This window comes from Moschus berezovskii, chromosome 17 (genome assembly GCF_049115385.1).
Source record: "Moschus berezovskii isolate FMDL1 chromosome 17, NW_MosBer_1.0, whole genome shotgun sequence".
Lineage (NCBI taxonomy): Eukaryota > Metazoa > Chordata > Mammalia > Artiodactyla > Moschidae > Moschus > Moschus berezovskii.
Window position 1 is genome coordinate 72,126,966 of NC_142476.1, and position 23,371 is coordinate 72,150,336.

Genomic DNA, 23,371 nt, shown 5'->3' on the forward strand with positions numbered 1-23,371 from the left:
TGACTCTCCACTGTCGTGTGCCTCTTAATAGAGAAAATGGCCCAGTGGCTGGCCCAGAAACTTAAGGATGGCCCAGGCCAGTGGGCACACATTCACTCATGATCACTGCGCTTTTAATTTGAGGCTCTGGCAGATGGAAAATTATTTGGATGTTGCAGTAACAGCAAAAATAATGTTGGCGTCCTCTCAGCATTTGCCTGGAGAAGCCCAAGAAGCCTGTTTCTTATAATTAGAAGGTGCGTGTGAACTTGAGACATAGCAGAATTAGCCATTGTGCGCATGAACTGATTCACCTTTTCCAAGTGACAAGTGAAGAATAAGCCTAAGGTTGCCCGGAGCTTTCTTCAGGATAATACCCAAAGGGAAACCCTTGTAGGTTCAAGCCCAGAATTATCAAATGACCCAGTCATTCCCATCCATCATCCCCTCCTTATCCACTCTTTTCTGTCTTGTCTCAGAACCACCTAAGGACATAGAAACTGCTGACTTCAGCTTCTTGGCCAGTGCATAGGTCTTAGATCCTGGATGTGAAATGAGGAGGAAAAAGTCTTTCACAAAACCTTTCTTCCAGGATTTCATTTTTTTCTTTTGTCTGCCTGTGTGCACACCTGAAAAAATTTTTTTTCTCTTTCTATCTTGAAGTCTGCTCTGTTCACTGATTCTTCCTCACACCTGGCTATTTCTAAACCTGACGGCCAAAGCAATGTTCCATGGCCTGAGCAGTCATTTTAAATGGCACTATTTTTACCCTTTGGAGCCCTAGAAAGATCTTCTAAAAGCAGACACAGACACTCAAGTCCTAGTGACATAGCAAGTGAGCTATTGTTACCAACCAGGCTTCTTGGCCTCCTTAATCAATAGAAATTGATAAGAGAACAGAAAAGAAGGTCAGGGACGGTTTTACTGGGGCACTTGTATAGCAGTGGGGAGCAAAACCAAGTAAGAGGTTCCCTTGCTAGATCCCTAAGGTGGGGGTGGATGAGCTGGTTCTTTCCACAGGGTAAGGGTAGGGGGGTGTTCAGGGGGTGGGCTGAGAGGTGGCTTAGGTGGTTTGTCCACCCCTTTGTTGGTGTTTAATGCAGGCCTGATCTGTCCCCTACATTTGCTCCCAGTACCGTGTTTCTGCTCCCAGCTGTTCAGAAGTGGCAATTGGGTTTTTGGTCTTTTGGTATCTTGTTCATAATTTGCGGCGATTCCACAGACACGCAATTATTCTTAGTCCCTTACAGTTTCTTCATATTTTGTTGCTGGAGGAAACGTTTGCTCAGGTGCAAGCACTGCAGCAGAGGGTCCCAGGTGCTGGCCTGTCTCCCTATGACTTTCCCCGTGCTTCTTGATTATTAGTATAATGACTGATTCATTTTGGTGGGGGTCCCATCAGCTGGGACCATTTATTATCAAGCAAATTGCAGCAAAGGCAGTGGCTAAAAGAACAGAGGAGAAGAGGTGACTAATGGAACCACATCTAGGTTTGGACAGTAGATAACCTGGATCGCCTTCTGCCCTGGAGATGCTGCTTTTCCACACATTAGGCCAGTCTGACACCTCTGGTTTTAGGAGCCTGGCATTTTCTCCTTTGATTGGCAATTACCTCCTCTCTGTGGAATTTCTCTGAGCAGAGGAGCTGCTTGGCTTTCCTGTAGATGAGGAACCATTCACGTGTGGAATATCTGTTCCCCCTCTGTTATTCGCACTTGAGTGGTCCCCGGATGACCTGTGACACCGGATGATAAAGTTGCCCAGTGTATGTGGTTTATCCCATCTAATAAAAAATAACATAGTCTTACTGGGGAAGGGCTATGTTTGAGCATGATCTTTCCCATGTGTAACTGAGTTTTTGTTGGATTGCATCTAGTTTTACTACTTCAGCAACTTCTCTGGGCCGGAGAATCCATTTATCAAGCTGTGTTGCCAGAAGTTCTTCACACTGTGCCCCACCTTCCAAATTGAGACATCTTGGCAAATCACTGCAGGTGATCCTTGGGGTCCAGGTCAGAGGAGCACATAGGTAAGATAGCCTTCTAATAAGGTTCTTTGACATCTCAGTTATTAACTTCCCTTGAATGGAATTGAAGCACATCTGACTTAATGGTGAAGTTTGCTCTACGTAGAAGATGCCACAAATCATCTGACGGGAAGTTTTCACATATTTCTGTTGTTCTTTGTAGATTTACTAACTTGTTCAAAATGATGCAATCTCTTTCCTGGAACATACAGTCTTTCCAAATGGGATCAGAGAAGGCCTTTTCCTTTCCATGGAGTCTTCCCAAATGGGAGCACAGAAGACCAGCTTTCACTTTCTTTTCTACTCTATTCTGGCTCAATTTCTTTTCTTGTGGCCTCTTTCTTCTGGTTCCCAGAATAGCTTCTGTTGAATTCTCATCAGCAGCACTGGCTCGTCCCCCTGGATTGGAACCAGCTCTGGTGCAGCCTGTGGCAGAAGAGGGTGCTTGGAGCTCAGGCTGTGTCTATGGGCTTAAGAGTTGTGGGGAGGGCACAGGGCAGTGGGAAGATCATGAGTGCCCAACATGGGACAGACTCCTTAATGTACCCCCTATCTTCTTGAAGGGGCCAATGGATGCATCTGTTATTCTTTATTTTTTTCCTCCTCTGCTGTCTTACTGTTTTATCACCTCCTCAGAAGATATTCAGGTTTCTTCCCATGATCAGAATCGTATTTCTCCTCTTCTCCAAGAAGCCTTATTCACTTCCTTCTTTGGTCTCCATGGAGACATGTTTCTTGGTTCTGTGAATCCCATTCTTCAGCACTTTCTTTCAGGTATTTGTTCTATGAGATGAAAAATGCCTGGTTATAGAGGACTTACTGGCCACATTAAGGATTTTGATCACTGTTGAATGGGCAAGGAAAGCTTATGGTCTAATTAGATATACATTGTTAAAAAAGAAAAAAAAACACACAAAACACTCTGGCTTCAAGTTGGAAGTACATAAGAGGATGACCAGAGTATGTTTTAGGGAGGCACATTTACTCACACTTAAGTTCCTACTCTAGTGTGTAGCACAAAATACATTATGTCCCAGCCTCTTCCAGTTTTCAATCATTTTCTTTCCTTTGAAATGGTCCCTTTTGGATCACTGGTCAGAGTTACCCACCCAGTCTCCTTCTCCCCAGGATGGCAGTGGAGCCACGGGAGAGCTTGGGGTGCCTTGGACACTAGTGCAGTGGTATCGGCCTAGAGGTTTTAGGGCAGCTCTCTGGGTGCTCATTACTGCCCTCTTCAGGAAAGGTGCCTCACCACCTGCCTGGTCCCTTCTGCTCTGCCTCCATTGGCTGCTGAACTCTGGGCCTGATGAACTCACTCTGTGTTCTGTTTCAGCTTGGTTTGGGTCTGAGGAGCCTCTTCTCTGCCTCTTTTGCACCTGACCTCTCTTGTTGCTTCTTGACTGTTTGGAGTCTGGTTCTGTGTCACTCCTGGATGCTAGTGTGATGCCCACCCTTCCCAGCCCCGGCCCAACACTATCAGTGCTGGTTTATGTCCCTGCACAAAGAACACAGGGCTTTCTGCGTCCTTCTGAAACTACACTAAAGACAAGGGGGCTACGAGGGAGCTCGACTCAGGCTTTCTCTCTACTTATCCCTGTCCTCTACCCCCGACCTTAATTCTGCTGAGTATGCTCCAGGTTGGGAGCTGGGGAGCACCTAGTAAGATGTTTCTGGACAGGAAGTGGAGGAGAAAACCTCTTACATGTCTGCCTGCTTGAGCACTGCAACCCAGGGAAGTGGGTCAGGATCTCTTTCGTGGTCTGCTCCTGCTGCCTCTGCCTGTCCCCTTCCTCCTCTACACCCTGGGCTGGAAGGGTGGGCTAGTTTATTTCTCAAACCCCATTTTGTCGTCTCTCTCTCTCTCTCAGCCTATTGTCAAAGACTAAAATTCAGTGTCAAAGTGAAAGATCTTATTAGTAAATTGATAATTTCCTTTCTTGCTCTCTATAAAATTCAGTTTAGAGGCATCTGTCAAGGTACAGAGGTCAAGGAAGTCAGCTTTGACACTCAAAGCTGAGCAGTGTGTTCTTGGTCATTCTCATCGAGTTGTTCCCCACTGGAAAAATAATCCTCATGGTTCAGCTGTAGAAATGGATAAGTGCAAAGGATTGTGATTAACTGCATCAACTGAGTATCTTTAAAATGTCCTCCTTGTTAAAATTAGGACAATGGTCTGCTAAGAGAGATATTTGTAACTTGGACTTGGGTGATGACAATGAGAATGGAGAGAAATTAATGGTTAAGAAAATATCTAGATAGTACGATCAGCAGTATTTACTGTTTGATTAAACAGGTGAATTGATCAAATGTGAGGCTCTCAGGTTTCTGGTTTGCATGGATGGATGGTGATACTATTTACAAGACCCGGAACACTAGAAAAAGAATTATTTGTGGGGGACTAGTCCACTTTTGGACATGATGAATTTGAAGTTCTAGTGAGACTTCCAAGTGAAGCTATGTAGTTATCAGATGCAGGATGTAGAGATTTATTGCTCAAAAATGGATATTTTCTAGGAAGTAATATCCTCATTATAAGATTGGTTGATGTGTTTGACATTTGAAGAGTGATGACTAGCCTAATCAGGCTTCCCAGGTGGTATTAGTGGTAAAGAACCCACCTGCCAACACAGGAGACAAGAGACATGGGTTGGATGCTTGGGTCAGGAAGATCCCCTGGAGGAGGGTATGGCAACCTACTCCAGTGTTTTTGCCTGAAGAATCAATGGACAGAGGAGCCTGCTGGGCTACAGTTGATAGGGTCGCAAAGAATTGGACACGACTGAAGTGACTTAACATGCACACACTCACGCACGAATAGCTTAATCAAATGATAGTCTGATGCAGCCATCTCACTATAAGCAGAGGTTTACCAGAGAGATCAGGTGAGAAATAAGTCTGTGGGTTAATATTCTCTCTCCCATGGTCTATCCTGTGGTTCGTCATTCTGTCTCCTCTTCTGAAAGACATTTACATGTTACTATATTCAATCAGTTTACAACTAAGGAATAAATACCTTGTTCAATCAAACAGTAAATACTGCTGATCCTACTATCTAGATATCTTCTTAACCATTAATTTCTCTCCATTCTCATTGTCATCACCCAAGTCCAAGTTACAAATATCTCTCTTAGCAGACCATTGTCCTAATTTTAACAAGGAGGACATTTTAAAGATACTCAGTTGATGCAGCTAATCACAATCCTTTGCACTTATCCATTTCTACAGCTGAACCATGAGGATTATTTTTCCTGTGGGGGCAACTCGATGAGAATGACCAAGAACACACTGTTCAGCTTCCTTCCCAACTAAGGAATAATTTTGTCTTTTTCCAATGATGTTGCCGATCTTGGTTCTGATTGCATTCTGTGTTGCTCTCAAGATTTTACTCTCAAAGTCAATTTTATTTCTATTATTGACATATTCCTAAATTACTTGCGAAAGTGTTGATAAGTGATGAAGCTAGAAATGTGGAAGGAGCTAATAACTAGATGTTTGGACTTTATCCTAAAGTAGGTAATGGAGAACTATTGAGGGCTGTAAGACAAGGAACGAGTGATATAATTTGGGTGGGCTTGGCTTAGAATGACTTCCTTTATCTAATGCCAGCAAGTTGATTCATTTGTTTACTTCACCTACTTTTAAAATTAATTTTTATTGGAGTGTAGTTGATTTACAATGTTTGTGTTCGTTTCTGTTTCACAGCAAAGTGAAATACGAATACATATAGCCACTCTTTTTTAGGTTCTTTTCACATATAATTCATTACAGAGTATTGAATAGAGCTCCCTGTGCTATACAGTAGGTTCTTATTAGGTATCTATTTTATATATATCATTGTATATGTCAATCCCAATCTCCCAGTTTATCCCTCCCACCTTGGTAACCGTAAGTTTATTTTCTACATCAATGTCTCTATTTCTGTTTTGTGAATATGTTCATTGTACTTGTTTTTAGATCCCACATGTAAGTGATATCATATGATATTTGCCTTTCTCTGAGTTGCTCCATTCAGTATAATACCAATTTTTTATCATCTCTTTGTATAAGGTACCGTGCTGAGTGATCAGTTCAGTCAGTTCAGTCTCTCAGTTGTGTCCGACTCTTTGTGACCCCATGAATCACAGCACGCCAGGCCTCCCTGTCCATCACCAACTCCCGGAGTTCACTCAAACTTATGTCCATCGAGTCAGTGATGCCATCCAGCCATCTCATTCTCTGTCGTCCCCGTCTCCTCCCACCCCCAATCCCTCCCAGCATCAGAGTCTTTTCCAGTGAGTCAACTTGTCGCATGAGGTGGCCAAAATATTGGAGTTTCAGCTTTAACGTCAGTCCTTCCAATGAACACCCAGGATTGATCTCCTTTAGAATGGACTGGTTGGATCAGTTCGTGCTGAGTGATATGTGGATATAAAATTATAAGGTAAAAATAAAATGTCTTCAGTTATGAGGCTAGTATCCATTTTGGATTTAGGTAGAAGAAGTTAGCACTAATTTTAAGTTTGATTTATAAAGGAAAGCACAGCATAAGATGTCAGTGGTTCCTGACATATATCCTTTCATTAAAGACATGACTTAACCCTTTTAGGTCACAACAAGCTCTGTAGATCCTACCTTTTTCAATTCTGGAAGTAACAGACTACTTGTTTTTGTGTTCCTCTTGTCATTTAGTAGAATTATTTTAGTTTTCTTCATATCCCTAATGGAATATAATAGTTGTGTATTTTGATTTTATTTTTAAATACAAAATAAATTGGAGACGCAAACATATCAGAGACCTTTGTGTGATAATGACATATTTTAAAAGAAACCCAACAGTGTAGGAGAGTGCATCTCTGTGGGAAAGTGGCAAAGGGATTTTTTTAGGGTTGTATTTTAACATCTCTGACCAGTTGGGTGAAAACTGTTTTGAAGATGTATTACATTTCCTGATCAAATGGAAAAAAATGACACCTGCCATCGTATCTAGGAAACGCCCGGCTAACATGGCCGAGAGCCACACTTCTTCCCACATGGCCTTGCTGAGAAAACCTTCCAACAGGCCATCCTTGGCAACTGGGACAGCCTCGTGTCTCCTCATGGAGACGGGCCATCTCAGAAGATTAGGGCAAGCTCTAGATGTGTCATTATTTTCCCTTGGAACTTCCCCAGTGTAGTTAATGGGTGATCTTTTCTTTGTAATATTTAACCTAGCAGTTCCCTCTTTTCTGCCACTTTTGATGCCTGAGTCGACTTTGTAGATACTTACACTTTAAATATATGAGTCAGGAGGTTTTGTTGAAAAAAGTTTATACTAATTTCTATAGAATGAACTTTAGGGGTCATGTCCATAGTCTCCTGGGTTTTGGATTTCCTATAACCCAGTATTATTTTTTGTTGCTTTTCCAGTTCTGCAAGGGTTAATTTTATTTGCCACTGTTCATGTTTGATGTGAATCCTCCTATATTAATGTGGTTTTTGAAATGAAAAATCCCTCCATGCACAAAGAGTACCTTGGATAGTTTTGCATTTGCAAATAAAGCCCTAACAAATGCTCATTTAAAAAAATATATTTTCCCAGCTGAGCACATTAAGGCTATATGCTGCATCTTTGTATTCACTTCAATAAACCAGGTGTGCTTCTGGAGATTAGCTATTTTTTATAAAGAATGATTTTGAAATAAATGACAATGGGCTCATTTCTCTTTATGCTGAGGATAACATTAAAGGAAAACTGCCGTGATTAGTTTTAATATCTCAGATAGCTTAATGAGTACTTACTAAAAATGTGAGTGTGTGTGTGTGAGCATACAAGCACAGAAGGTAGATGTATGTGTACACATGTGCCTGAATAATTTTCTAACATCTTAAGTAATACCTGTCAGGGATTTTAATAACCCAGTGCTGATGAATTATTCTAGTGGCTGTTTTTGCTGAGGGTTTCGGCAAGAAGTCCATTTTCCCATGGAGTTGCTTTTTTTTAAGTACCAGGCAGAAAATATGAAAATGGAATAGGATTTTATGTGTCAGTTACAGTCCATGATTGTGTGCCTCTTCATAAGTTACCTGGAGCTCTTTTACATCTTAAGTCTCACCTGTAACCTGAGTTAGAGGTCAGAATGAGGATGTGAGATGTTTGGCTTAGGTTTGGAATACTTAGTATGTGGATTTTATTAGGGACCAATAAGAGATAGATTGAGGGCATCCCAGGTGGCTCAGTGGTAAAGAATCTACCTGCCAATGCTGGAGATGCGGGTTTGATCCCTGGATCAGGAAGATCCCCTGGAGTAGGAAATAGCACCCCACTCCAGTATTCTTGCCTGGAGAATCCCATGGACAGAGGAGCCTGGAGGGCTACAGTCCATGAAGTTTCAAAGAGTTGAACCTGACTGAGCACACACGTAAGAGATAGATTAAAGATTTCCAGGAAGGGGCCACATTAATGTATATAGAATGAACTTGGAAGGGAATGATATTATGGTCTTTCTTGTCCAGTCCTCTAGTTATTGAATAGAGTATGTGCATGCAGATGGTAGAAGAGACCCATATTTAATAAAGTTTGAAAAGCAAGAGGACCTCGGGTATTAGTAGGGCTTATCGTCAAGTGGGTCGCAGAAGCCAGTCTAGGTAGGGAATGCCATAGCTGAAAGGGGCAGGGAGTGGGGTGGCCAACAGACAGCCTAATTTCAGTGTCATGTACTGGATCTCCCGTGGACAGGGAGGAACTGCCTTGAGTATCTGCCTTTCGAGATCCGCTACCTGGTTCAGTAAAATTTAAGAGGTGATTATTGCTTTATTAGAGAATTGATCGTCTTGATTATTTGAAGATAGATTCTTCATAGTGCCATAGTCAAATGATCCATAGTCATTTTTTTCCCTTTGTCTTTTTCCCTTTGGCTATTTTAATGGTAGTGGCATCTTTTCTATAAATTGGAGAGAGAAAGGTAAAATTAAAATTTGGCAGTTTTTCCTTTAATTCAGAACTTTGGGTGATGGTCTGTAGAGGCGAGGAGATGAGACTGAAGCCGTTGCAGGTATGCAGGGGGTGAATATCCAGAAGAAGGCAGAGCTGAAGATGAGTTAGCTGGGGTTATACCTTCAGCTCTGATTTTGAATTGTTAGTTCCGTTTTGTTCCTGTACGGGTACAATCTATATAAAGAGCCTTAGCGCTTTGTCTTTAGAAATATGACTTAATTTTCTGTCTATATGTGTCTTTAAGAGCCAGGATGTGGGTGCAAGTAACTGTTATTCGTTTGCCTCTTATCCTGAGAAGCTGGCTCAGAGAGAGGGTCATGAAATTGAGAATAAAAATAGCTAAAGTTAAAACTCTGGGTTAAGGTAATGGCTCTTTAATGAAAGCGTTGAAGCCCACTATTGTCTTGAGCTTCTTTTTTTGGCTGTTGTAAGACTGAAAAGAGTCAACAGAGATGCGCTTCATTTCAGGAAGTGTGACTGAGGATTTTGGTCAACCGGGGCTGAGTTGTGCAGTATTCATTTATTATTGATGAGTTTTAAAAATGACACAAACTTCTCAGGTTGAGGCTGGTGATTTTATATTGTTTGTGTAAATGGGAGAGAGCAGCTTCCTCCCTGTAACTGAACCCAGCTTCCTTCCTTCCATTTATGGAAAGCATCTTTGTGGTCCAATTGCTCTGCGAAGGGTGAGGGCACTCACTTTGCTGAGTCTAGAATTGGAGTGTGGAATGATGGCCCCGCTGATGTATCAAGTTTGTCTTCTCCACTGAGTTTTCTAATGGGTGTTCGGTCTTGAGCATCTATATGTAGGTTATTATGGAGTGTTATTTTTTGTGGGGTGGGGGAGGCCAAGAAATGCTTAATGTTTGCAGTTGAGTTTGAATTGGAGCTGGGAGAGAAAGGAGAAAGAGGAAGGGATGAGAGTGTATTTTTGAGGATACAGAGGGAGACATGAGGCTGATGGGGAATGGAGTGATTGATATTTGCATCCAGAGAAGGCAGTATCATTCCATGACAATGGACGAAAACTGTGCCTGTCTTCACTGGGACCTGGGAAGCGCCCCTCCTGGTACAGTGAAGAAGCTGACACGCGGCTGTGTCACCAGAGCAGCGTCAGGCTGCCAAACCAAAGCTTGCTGGCTGCTCTCATTTAAATAAACTCTTTTGGAAGGCATTTTTTTTTTTTTTTGAATAAAGTGAGCAGATCGGGTTTCTAATTTTAGCTGTGACAGCTTATAATTAGAAACCTCTCCAAACTTACTTGTTTACAAACACCTGCACCAATACTGTCTGTCTGGATGGGGCCTGTTTGTGTGTTCTCTTACTGTTGCTGGATGGCTGCAGTGGGCCTGAGTGTGTGTGTCTGTGCATGCACGTGTGTGTGTGAGTGTGTGAATTTTCTTCTTTATTTTCCTCCTGGGTGAATGCCTCAAGCCTGTACAGCTCTGGCCTGCGTCACACTGCAGAGTTTTCCTTTCTTGGGAATCAAAGAAACCTGTGGTCAGTTGTTATCTGGGACAAAGTTAGACTTTAAACGACACCCTAGAGGGAAATTTTAGCGACTCATTTGAGCAACTCAGGATCTGCATTGGAGAAAATGCTTTCTTGATTTCCATAATTTCTATCTTTGTATGTCATTCAGCATAGGGTATAGCTGAATGTTCAAGAAAAACACAGAGGGGACACTCCATAGATAAACAGTTCTACATTTTATCAAAGCAGAAATATATATCTATGATTAGAATGAGCCCCCACCTTTTGAAGTGATGGTTTCTTTCAAACTGAAACAAGATGCTATCAGGGGACATCAAAAGATGACAGCAGCATGGTCCTGTTGTAAAGTCTAATCTGGGTTCGTGGATTCCAGATCGTAAAGTGTCCGTGGAGAACCTACCGCGTTAACCGTGAGATCCCTTAGGACAAGCATCGGTATTTGTTTCCAAGAAGGTAAACAAGATGTTGCATGCCAAAGCAAGGTTTCAAGTGAGAAGTAAAATTAGAACACATACTTACAGACTAATATCTAATTCTAATTAAAGTGGAGATTCTGTAGGAAACTAAGCAGGTGTGGGCTTTAGCTATGACGCTTCAGTCTGCCAGCTGGTAGGGTGACAGTCAGATGGCTGTTTGTTTTCTAATATCCAAGACCACTTAATGTTCCAGGGAGGAAGCAAACTAGAAACAATAAACAAAACCCTCTCTACAAGGCTTGTTATGGAAACTTGAATTTTCCACGGAAGTGAAAGATGGAGGTTTTACTTCTCAAGTCTAATCTAGACACAGCTAACTTCTTCCCTGTTACATGTGGGATCAGTTAGATTAAATGATTCTTTTAAATATTACTAAGCCAATTTCTTTAAAAACTATGTGCATTGTTTTATATATGAATGGATGTGTCCGTATGTATGTGAGTTTGTATATAGATTTTTTTTTCAACTCTTAAAATGTACTACCTTTATAACAACTAGGAATGAATGTTTAAAGGATTTCATGCATTTGCTGTCTTGTGTCAGAAGAATGATGGGGAGATTAGATGAGGAAAAAGAACTTTTGGCACAGCTTGTAGGCTGTTATTTTCACCAACTGTGGTGTCAGCTATGATCTTTTTTCAGTGTTTCTGACGATGGGGCCTCTTAGCTAGAGATCCCTGGGTCTCTGTGATTTCATTTTTTTTTTTTTAATAAAAAAGGATGAAAAAAATTTTCAGGCTTTTCCTAAGCACACACTCTGTACAGAATGTCAAGCCAAGATTGAGGGGGTGGGTGTGGACTAAATAGGCAGTTAGCCTCGTTGTTGAGGGTGCCCGATATAAAAGCAAGTAGCTGAATAAACTGGTGGGCAGTGAGGATGTATTGCCAGAAACTACAAATAAAACTCAGCGGGCTCTGTATTGACATAATTGATCTGCTCTGTGTTTCCTTGAGGCCTACCAAATTTGTAAGCATCCATTTGGGTTGAGTGGATGGGGGCCAATAGCATCTGTTGAGTACCACTGTGTACCTAGTGGGCTTCCCTGATGGCTCAGTGGTAAAGAACCCACCTGCCAATGCAGAAGATGCAGTTTTGATCCCTGGGTTGGGAAGATCCCCTGGAACAGGAAATGGCAACCCACCCCAGTGTTCTTGCCCAGGAAATCCCATGGACAGAGGAGCCTGGCGGGTTATAGTCCACGGGGCTGCAGAGTCAGACATGACTTAGCAACTGAGCATGCACCCTCACACATGTACCTAGCATGGGTACAGGGTGTAGGATTTGGTGTTAAATTAGGTTGGTTTGTTTTTGTGTGTGTGTTTGTTTTGTTTTTTATGTGAACCTTTTTTTTTTAAGAAGTTTTTATTGAATTTGGTACAATATTGCTTCTGTTTTATGTTTTGGTTTCTTGTCTAAGAGATAAATAGGATCTTAGCTCCCCAAGCAAGGATCAAACCCATACCTCCTGCATTGGAAGGCAAAGTCTTAACCATTGGACTGCTAGGAAAGTCCCCAAATTAGGTTACTTTGAATATGCCTTGGACAAATCATTTCACGTCCCTGATTTACAGTTTCCTCATAATCAAAACAAACCATCTCACAGAATTCTTTTGAAGGTGAGAGCTATACTTGCTTTGGGAAGATAGTAGGATGGCCAAAAGGAAAACATCTTAAGGAAAAACCCAAATGAAGCTTTTGGCCAACACGGTACTTCATACAAAGAGAAATATTTGTTGATAGAAAAATCTTGACATATTCCAAACCTGAAACTCTCATCAGCCAGAAAAGGAAAAAAGAAAAAAAGTGTTTGATTGCTAACTTGCTGCCATAAGAGTTAAACTAAAGGAACAGCTTTACTTATTAAATCCCAAAGGAATAAGATGAATCATTTGGAAAGAATAAAAGAATTCCAATACAAGGGCAGGTGAATGTGGGAGGAAAGTAAGAGGCGGTCTTTTCTTCTCTGAGGTGGATGAGTGTTGACATGACCCAGGCAGCCCCTTGGGTCCCTTCTTCAGGGGACTGTGACCATGTAGATGGGAAATAGCTCCATGACTTTAGAGTGTGCTCAGCCAAGCCACTGAGAGACAGAATTTGAACTCACCAACTGAAGGCCCTTTCCCTTCCATGACCAGTCTTAAATCTCTTCAGTTGTCACAAACCCCATTTTGACACCACTAGTCTGAATTTTCTTAAAAATAGAGTGTCACAATTCTTATCAAATAAGGTAGAGAATACAAGGGCAGTTAAGTCTGACGCGGGGGATCTCACCACAGTCAAATTAAGTTAGTATTTTTGCCAGCCTCATCTTTCTCTGTCTGTCCCCTTTCCCTTCTTCTCCCGTGTGTGTGTGTTTGTGTGTGTATTTGTGTGTGTGTATTGTTTATCTTTATTTCTATATGTTCCCATGGAGCCCAGATTACCAAGATTAAGGTAGAGTTGATGGGGTCCTTTAATCACCAGGTGACTGAATTCTGTACAGAATACTACTGTTCAGGAGACATTGAGATGGGGTTAAAAAAGGAGACCCTCATTAACAGATGAATGGATAAGGAAGATGTGAGAGAGATATATATATGTATATGTGAGATATATATATATGTATAAGTGAGATATATATATGTATGTGTGTGTGTGATTTACATATATTTATATATATATAAAACAGATGAATGGATAAAGAAGATGTGATATATATACATATATGTTGTTCAGTTACTCAGTCATGTCTGACTCATGGACTGTAGCATGCCAAGCTTTACTGTCCTTCACCATCTCCTGGAACTTGCTCAAACTCTTGTCCATTGAGTTGGTGATGCCATCCAACCAACTTATCCTCTGTCTTCCCCTTCTCCTCCTGTCCTCAATCTTTCCCAGCATCAGGGTCTTTTCTAATGAGTCGGCTCTTCATATCAGGTGGCCAAAGTATTGGAGCTTCAGCATCGGTCCTTCCAATGAATATTCAGGATTAATTTCCTTTAGGATTGACTGGTTTGATGTCCTTGTATACACACACACATGTGATATATATATAAACACATATATATAGCAGATGATGGATAAAGAAGATGTGATATAATATATATCCATATGGACATGTATACATATGGATGTATATATACATACATACACGCAATGGCACCCCACTCTAGTACTCTTGCCTGGAGAATCCCAGGGACGGGGGAGCCTGGTGGGCTACCGTCTATGGGGTCACATAGAGTCGGACACGACTGAAGCGACTTAGCAGCAGCAGCAGCAGTAGCAGCACACATACAGTGGAATGTGTATATCTATTCAGCTGTAAAAAAGAATGAAATCATGTCATTTGCAGTAACATGGGTGGACCTAGAAATTATCATACTAAGTGAACTAAGTCAGGCAGAGGAAGATAAATGTCATATGATATCACTTATATGTGGAATCTAAAAAAATGATAGAAATGAACTTATATATACAAAACAGAGACTCACAGACATAGAAAACAAACTTATGGCTACCAAAGGGGAAAGAGGTGGGGAGGGATCAATTGGGAGCCTGAGAGTCACAGATACACACTGCTATATATAAAACAGATAAACAGCAAGGTCCTATTGAATAGCACAGGGAACTATATTCAATATGTTGTAATAACCTATAATGGAAAAAAATTTGAAAAAGAATACATATACTAAACTGAAGTCACTCAGGCATGTCCGACTCTTTGCGACCCCATGGACTGTAGCCCACCAGGCTCCTCCGTCCATGGGATTCTCCAGGCAAGAATACTGGAGTGGGTTGCCATTTCTTTCTCCAGGGGATCTTCCCGACCCGGGGATCGAACCCAGGTCTCCCGCATTGCAGGCAGACGCTTTAACCTTGGAGACGCCAGGGAATATATATATTTCCAATTCTCCTGGCTATGTACCAGAAAGTAACACAATATTGTCAGTCAACTGCATCCAGTTTTAAAAAAGAAACTATTCAAATTGCAGGAGCTTACATTAATGTTGGAGGAAAAGAACACACTAATGTATAAAAAATTTAAGAAGACTTCATAAGTTTGTGAAAACAAGTACAAAAGTTATGGGATGAAGTTCATGTGTGTGTAAGTGCTTTGAAAGGGAACTTAGTTAAATTTAATTAAATCAGAAAAAATACACAGCTTTTGGAGTGGAGAAAATTGTTTTCTTAAAAAAATGTTGGCGTGGGAGATGCAAAATACTGACCCTATCTGGGCATGAGATAGGAATCTCAGGATACCACTTGGAAAAGGGAAAGCAAAATATATGTCCTTGGGGAGCAGAGTCAGGCTCCTTGAGACATTTGTCAATACATTACCCAGTTTCTAAAGAACAGGTTCAGCCCATGGTCCACAGGCAAGGTGCCTCAACATCGTTCCTTTGGCCGTGGAGGAGAGTTACTGCTTTTATAGTCTGTGTTCTCCAGCTGGGATTCAAAGAAAGGATGCTGCTTGACTAAAAACCCCAGCATGACTGAGGAGGGCTAAAACAAAGCAAGGTGGGGACCAGCTGGGAAAAGGCAGTGCTGGGATGTTACTTGATGGGACGGTTCCTTACGTGTCTGATATTCTTACTAATATCAGGGGGACAGACTTTGACACAGACCTGACTAGGACCCATATGCAGTCCGAGGCCTTCCTTACCCTCTAGGAAACACGTTAGTATTTCTTTGGAAGATCTCTGCCTTCAGCTAATAATTTTTTCACAGAATCACTAAAGCTCTTACTTCAGTCAAGTTTTCTGACTTTTGTATCGAACCCAAACATCCTGTTAAATATTTCAGGCCCTAGTGGTTTTTTTCTATATATATATCTCTCTGCTTTGGCCAGAGATATTTGGGAGGGGTTGGCCTTGTGGAAGAACTGTCTGTAATTTACCAAAAACACAGTCCTGCTTCTGGGTCAGCAAACTGAGTGATCTTTTCCTCATTCTTCAACTTGCAATTTCCTGTATGCCTACTAGGACCAGTGGTAACAATAGCTAGTCATTATTTTTAAAGTATATTAGCAGTATGGTGGTTTCTTAAAAAAATTAAAAATAAGCGTTACCTTATGATCCTGCAATCCTACTCCTGGGCACATGTCCAGAGAAAATCATAATTTGAAAAGATACATGCATCCCAGTGTTCGCTGCAGCATAATTTCTAATAACTAAGATTTGAAAGCAACCTAAATGTGTATTTTCAGATGAATGGATAAAGAAGATGTGGTACATATATACAATGGAATATTACTTAGCCACAAAAATGAATGCAATAACATCATTTGCAGCAACATGGATGGACCTAGGAATTATAATACTAAGTGAAGTAAATCTGACAAACATCATATGATATCCTTTGGACTCTAAAAGGGAAAAAAAGGCAGTAATGAACTTATTTCCAAAACAGAGTCACACAGAAAAGAAACTTATGGTTACCAAAGGGGAAAGGTGGGTGGAAGGATAAATTAAGAGGCTAGAATTAACATATACATATTACTGTGTATAAAATGGATAACCAACAAAGACCTACTATATAGCACAGGGACCTATACTCGATATTTTGTAATGACTTGTAAGGGAAAATAATCTGATTCAGCACACTGAATCACTGTGCTATAGACCTGAAACTTATACAATATTGTAAATCAAACGATACTTCAATAAAAATTTTGAAAATAAAAGGTACATCAGCACTTTGCTATTCACTTTTTAGACATCATCTTTTTGATTCTTTGGAGAAGGGAATGGCAATCCACTCCAGTATTCTTGCCTGAAGAATCCTATGGACAGAGAAGCCTGGCGGGCTATAGTCCATGGGGTCGCAAAGACTCGGACATGACTGAGCGACTAACACAACAATAACATTTGATTCTTATGGCTTCATAGCTGAATCAGTGGTAAATAATCTGCATGCAATGCAGGAGACACAGGTTTGATCCCTCAGTCAGGAAGAGCCCCTGCAGAAGGAAATGGCAACTGACTCCAGTGTTGCCTGGAGAATGCCATGGACAGAGGAGCCTGGTGGGTTTCACTTAGCGACTGAGCATGCACGTTTGATTCCCACAGCAATGCTAGTAAGATAGATTTTATTTGTCCTACTTCAACAGTGATGAAAAGGAGACCCAAGGCACAGTTTGGAAACTGGCCAAAGTCACAAAGGTGAGACTTGAACTCAGGACCAATCTACTCTAACTTCCTGTCCTTCATCAACCAGGAGACTTTTTTCATTTAGAGGACCTTTTAAAATGCTCTGGACATGTTAAAAATAATTCATAGACAGAAGATGTTGTTTTCCTTTTTTTTCATACAGCATATGAAATCCTCGTTCTTGCCCCTCTCATTTACAGTGTAATGTTCCATGGTAGGTTGCTTGCCGACAGCTTCATGTTATTAAAAGTACCATTAAGCACTCTGCAGCCTGGGTCCAGCTCTGACTTCACAGATCCTCTGAGCAGGATTCACAAGGGAAGGAAGTGAGGACTGAGGCCGATTCTCCTTGCTTCCATGCCTTTGGTCTGCTCCCAACTTTGTCGACCTGTGTTACAAAGGGTTTGTGGAAGAAAGTTGGCTTTCATCCCAGGGGAAGCAGCAATTGTCCCAGTGGTTCAGATGTCAGCACCCTGGAAGACAGAACAATGCATTGCATTGTCCGGCGGCCTGTGTGAAACTTACTAGAGAGCCCCAGATCCCCTAGTGGTTCCTAGGACGGAGCTGAAGTTCAGAGGAAGGTCCCTCCAGGCATCTCTGAACTTCACAGAGTTTCAGTAGGGGCAGGGTTTGAGACAGAGCAAGGGGAACAAAGAAATTTCAAAAAGACTTGTGTCAAAACAATAATGGGGAAAAAATCCAAAATCTGTCTTTGACATGAAAGGATTTCAGAATTGAAAAGGGGGAATTTCAGTAATGGGGTAGTGGGGGTGGCAATGAGACTGTCTTCCCGATTCAGAGCCATCTCAGCTGTAACATAGCTGGGATGCTGTGATCGTTTAGGTGAGAAACGGCCTCTGGGGCTTGGGGGTTTTGAATGGGTGATGTTAGGAGCAAGGGTCCCAGGTGGAAAGGAGGACAGGTGTTTCCGTGGGAAGAAGAGCGAGGACCCAGCAGGATTTTGTCTCTCTTTCCCTCTCTTCTGGGCAAGGACCACTTCCTCTCCTTTAGCAGGGCTCCACTCTCAGCAGAATTTTTCCCGGGGGCTTGCCATGGCACACGGCCATTGCAAATGAGGTTTTTGGGGTGTTTTTCTAATATAAATAAAGGATTATAGGTGCACCCCCTTTTCATCTATCTGTCCCTCCCCTAAGCCTTAGTCTTGGCTTGCTGCAGGCACGTGGCCACGGGGGACCTTCGATGCCTAAGGCTATCAGTGGAGATAGCTATTTAAGAGGCTTTACTTTTACATCTGAGCTGCCAAATTGTGCATGTAACAATGGGGACCAATTATTGCACAACAGAGCATCCCCGATGAAACATAAGACAGTGTGTGTTTAATATGCAATGAATGACATGCTTCTCTTAAACAATGAGAACGTTTCCATGCCCTTGGGGAGAACGGGAATTCCATTGTCAAGTTTCAGCTGTTTGTGGAAGTGGATATCCTATCATCCACAAATTTCAAAACAATCACCCCAAGATGATGACACAAGTAATAATAAAATGTCACCATCTAGGTTCCTGTATATGGGATATATAACTTTTCTGGATTTGATGTATCATTTTCCCTCCTCTTTGGAAGTCAATTCTTCCTGAGTTCCTTTTTATCTCTGGTTTAAGCGATTATACGGTCACACAGTTGAAACACCTTTAAGAATCCATCCTATTGACAACTGTTGCCCAGTTATCCAGAATTGGGCATGAATCCTGAATTGAGAATTCTCTTCTCCCTCAATGGCTACTGTTTTATCCTCCAACAGAAGTCTCTGGCAAGAGTGCACTATCTCCTCAGAATCTTTTATAGTAGAAGAAGTGAGGCCCAGAGAGGTCAGGGGGTTTGATTCCAGGATCCTAAGATGATATGAATGGTCCAGGGAGAACTTACTTTCCGAAAATTTTAATTTTAATTAGGCAATGAAAGTAGAAGAAGCAAAACTTCAACATTCCGCTTTTTTTTTTAAGGTATTTCTGTTAGGAAAATGTGATTAGCATTGCGTTCTTTACGTTAATATAGTCTCATAGTTTTATTTTTTTGGCCAAATCATGCCACATGAAGGATTTTACTTCTCTGACCAAGGATTGAACATGTGCCCTGCAGAACTGAGAACATGGAGTCCTAACCACAGGACCGTCAGGGAAGTCCCAATAGCATAGTTTTCACTGGTCCAGTTTAAAGTGACCAGCTCATCCTGGATTGCCCAGGACTGTCTGGACTCCTACTTTAGCATGCAGACAGTCCCAAGTTCCAGGAAATTCTCAGTCCTGGACAAGTAGGGTGATTGATTACACTGAATTCTGCCCCACCCCCCAAAAGCTACACTGTCAGGGTTGGGTCAGGGGCTTTAAAATTGGTTACAGTTAGGTTAAAATTGTCATAGTATTCCCCTTCAGTTCAGTTCATTTCAGTCGCTCAGTTGTGTCAGACTCTTTGTGACCCCATGAATCACAGCACGCCAGGCCTCCCTGTCCATCACCAACTCCTGGAGTTCACTCAAACTCGTGTCCATCGAGTCGGTGATGCCATCCAGCCATCTCATTCTCTGTTGTCCCCTTCTCCTTCCGCCCCCAATCCTTCCCAGCATCAAAATCACTGCGGATGCTGATTGAAGCCATGAAATTAAAAGACGCTTACTCCTTGGAAGGAAAGTTATGACCAACCTAGATAGTATATTAAAGAGCAGAGACATTACTTTGCCAACCAAGGTCCGTCTAGTCAAGGCTATGGTTTTTCCCGTGGTCATGTATGGATGTGAGAGTTGGACTGTGAAGAAAGCTGATCGCCGAAGAATTGATGCTTTTGAACTGTGGTGCTGGAGAAGACTCTTGAGAGTCCCTTGGACTGCAAGGAGATCCAACCAGTCCATCCTAGAGGAAATCAATCCTGGGTGTTCATTGGAAGGACTGATGCTAAAGTATTCCCCTTAGGCTAAGTTTTTTCGTATTCAGCTCCTTTTCTCTTAAGAGGGAAACAGGAATTGGTGAGGTAGCACAGACTGTAAGCTTCCCTGCTACTATAGGTTAGACAAGAGGAAAAGGAAAATCATCAGGGAGTCTGATCCTTTCTTTCTCCTTCTGGAATGCTCTTCACATAATCTCCACATTTAGGACAATGGTGGGAATATGGAGATCGATGGGGAAATTCCAAGCATGATTTTTATGGTACTGTATTCAACACTGGAGTATTACTATAGCACCAAACCCCATAAGAACAGGACTATGGGTGGGTAGGCAAACTTTCTGTATAAAAGGCAAGAGAGTAAATATTTTAACCTTTGCTGGCCACACATAATCTCTATAACATGATCTTAAAAAAAAAAAAACCTTTGAAAATGTAAAAACTCTTTTGAGCTTTCAGGATATATAAAAATAGGCTGTGGACCAGATCTGGACTCCATGCCAAGTCTCCTGTAGAGCACTGCTGTTCAACAGAAATATAACGTGAGTCACATTTTCAATTTCAGTTTTTCTAGTAGCCACATTAAAACCAGTAAAAGGAAACATTAATTTTTATAATATATTTTAAAATATATCCTAAATGCTACATTTTTTCAATATGTAGCCAATATATTATTAATGAGATGTTTGCATTTTTTAAAATTCTAAGTCTTTAAAATTAGGACTCACACTGTTTCAAGTGTTCAGTTTCTGCATGTGGCCAGTGGCTGCTTATTGGACAGTGCAGTGCTGGAGTAACTTTGACAAGTGTTCAGCGGATCTCCTCTAGTCCATTAACCTGTCAATGAGCACAGGAAAAAAAAAGGAAAGAAAAGATCTTAAATCTGGAAGTTTGCTTAGAGGATCACTGCTCTAACACTTTATTTTGTAAATGAGGAAACCAAGGATCAGAAAGCCTGGGTGGTTTGCCCAAGTTCACACAGCTCGTTTAGCAGCAGACCTAATACTGGAACTCTGATCCACGCACCAGCCAGTGGCCTTCCCACTGTACTGTTCTGTAAAGTCGGGATGAAGCACCCCTTGCCTAGAGTCATCCAGGCACCAGGAAAATGGTCGGTTCCTTGGTCATAGTGATGTGTTTATTACTCTTTGCATATAGTTCATTATAAAGTCTTATGATCTGTGGCAAACATGTGAGAGGTCAATTGGGAAAAAGGATGCTGTCTGTAGCCAAAGGGAAGAGTGAAGGGGAGGAAAGACTTGTGCTCTGACTGCCTGGATAAGGGACTTGTGATAAGAACATGTGCATGTGCATTTGTGTGTCACGCACACGCATCTTTGTGGGTCACTGCTTCTGGAGCCTCTTAGGGTCTCTTTAACCTGGGCAGCATCCTAGATAAAAGGTGGAATCTGGGGGGTTGGAGTCTAGCCTGTTGGCGAGGATTCTGAGCCTTGGTTGTTCTCTTTTCTTTGCCTAGAAAATGCCTGTCCCTTGTGTTAAAGGGAGGACTAAGCTGAGTAAATATTAGTTGTGTAATCAGAGTAAATGGAAGAAAGAGAAGTCTCATTGCTTTATAAGCAGCCTAAACCCATGCCTTTCCTTGGGCATTTCCTTTCTTTTTCAGTCACTGTGCGTTTTTCTTTTTTGGATCTGACTCCTTTTCTCCTCACTTAAGGGAGTTGCAGACCAGCTCAAGAATTTTATGAATAGAAGAGCCCTGCAGTACATTTAGCTTGGGAAAATGTCGCTTAGAATAGATTGTTTCTGAGTCAAGTGTATAAATATTCTGGCTCAAGACTATCCCCTTTTTTCTTAATGAATTGGTCTGGCGGGAGTTAAAGCCAAGTGTGGTCTAGGAGAGTGCTCCAGAGAGAAAATTGAATGGACACAAAGCCGAGTCATAGTTTTCAACTTTATGTAATGTGTTTCACAATATATTAGAAAATTAACTTTATGACAACTGGCAGGACCTGTTGTGTAAGTCGATCAGTTTGGAGGCAGTTTGATGGCTTTTTTTTTTTACCTGAACCTTCCTAGTTAGTGAATATTGAAGACTCGAACAGCTGCCATGGGGTCTGCCCAGTGTCCTGGTAAGTCATTCAAGTTTATTGTCCCTGGCAGTCAGTTTCCAAGCTAGTGAATACAGAAAAAGGATTTTTTTCCATGGACTACTTTAAAAGAGGGCTGCTAATCAATTTTTCTTATTATTTTTATGCCCTCTGCTTTTTACACTCCCCCCACCAGCTGGTTAATCATGCAAAAGTTGAACACTTCATTAGTCAGTGCATGTTCGCCCATGGGCATTTCTGTAGTAATTTAGTTCTTTCTATTTATTCACGTAAGTCATGGCCAAAAGTCTTTTAAGGTGCCAAAGGTAAGGGTTAGAATTAATTTCTCCTTTTTTTTTTTCTGAGTTTTTAAAAGAACTCGTTTTAAACTCTGAACTCTACTGGTGCACAATTACTTTTGAATCAAAGAGGAAATGGAGGGGGGATATCTTTCTGGAGGGTCCAGAGTTTTAGTATAGGGATGGTTAATGTGGTTGTTGGTGCAACCCTTGATTTTCAGAAGGCAGAGGCATAGGGTGCCAATGCTTAGTATTTTTTCAAGGCAAGGCCAAGAAAACTATTGTGAAGAGGCACTTTTAATTCAAACAAAAGGCAAAATAGAGACTAGACAGTATCATCAACAAACTCTACATGAGCACTGGTACCATATACTCATATAGATGGGTATATGACCTCCATGTATGTATATATATATATATATATATATATATATATATATATAAATAAACATCAGTTCAGTTGCTCAGTCGTGTCCGACTCTTTGTGACCCCATGAATCACAGCACGGTGGTAAAGAACCCACCTCTTCTTTTTTTACCTGCTAGTGGTAAAGAACCCACCTGCCAATGCAGGAGACAGAAGAATGTGTGTTTGATCCCTGTGTCAGGAAGATCTCCTGGAGGAGGGCAGGGCAGCCTGGAGAATTCTATGGATAGAGGAGCCTGGCAGGCTATAGTCCACAGGGTCACATAGAGTCAGACACGACTGAAGCAATTTGGCAAGCATATATATATATGTATTTATAATGTATATATGTATGTATATATCTCTCCCTCCCCCATCCTCTCTCTCTCCTCTCTCTCTCTCTATATATATGTGTGTGTGTATATATATGTATATATAGCTATTTTGTGCTAATTTTCAGGAATTGGAAAATATTCTTCACCAGTTTTGTCAGATGATCAACTTGTGTATTTGAGGGGCAAATTTGCTGTTTCTAAAGATGCAAAATTCAATACAGAAGTTTCTCTCACCACTCTCTTGGGAGGAGTTATTTCCACTATAGGTTCTAAGCTTTTGCATATTCAGCTAAACAGGCAAAACTCAGGCCTCTTCCGAACTTGGCATC

General features: G+C 41.4%; 1 protein-coding gene across 3 annotated transcripts in view; it reads left to right on the forward strand.

Annotated features, from left to right (window-relative positions):
• Positions 1–23,371, forward strand: part of ESRRG (estrogen related receptor gamma) — a 700,961-nt gene that overhangs the window by 89,957 nt on the left and 587,633 nt on the right. Inside the window, exon 1 of one of the 3 annotated variants that reach the window (XM_055419900.2) lies at positions 1,048–22,045. The exons of the other annotated variants lie outside the window; for them this stretch is intronic. The gene's annotated coding sequence lies outside the window, so the exon portion shown is untranslated. Of the gene's footprint in view, positions 1–1,047; positions 22,046–23,371 lie in introns of those variants that run through there. 3 annotated transcript variants of the gene reach the window in all.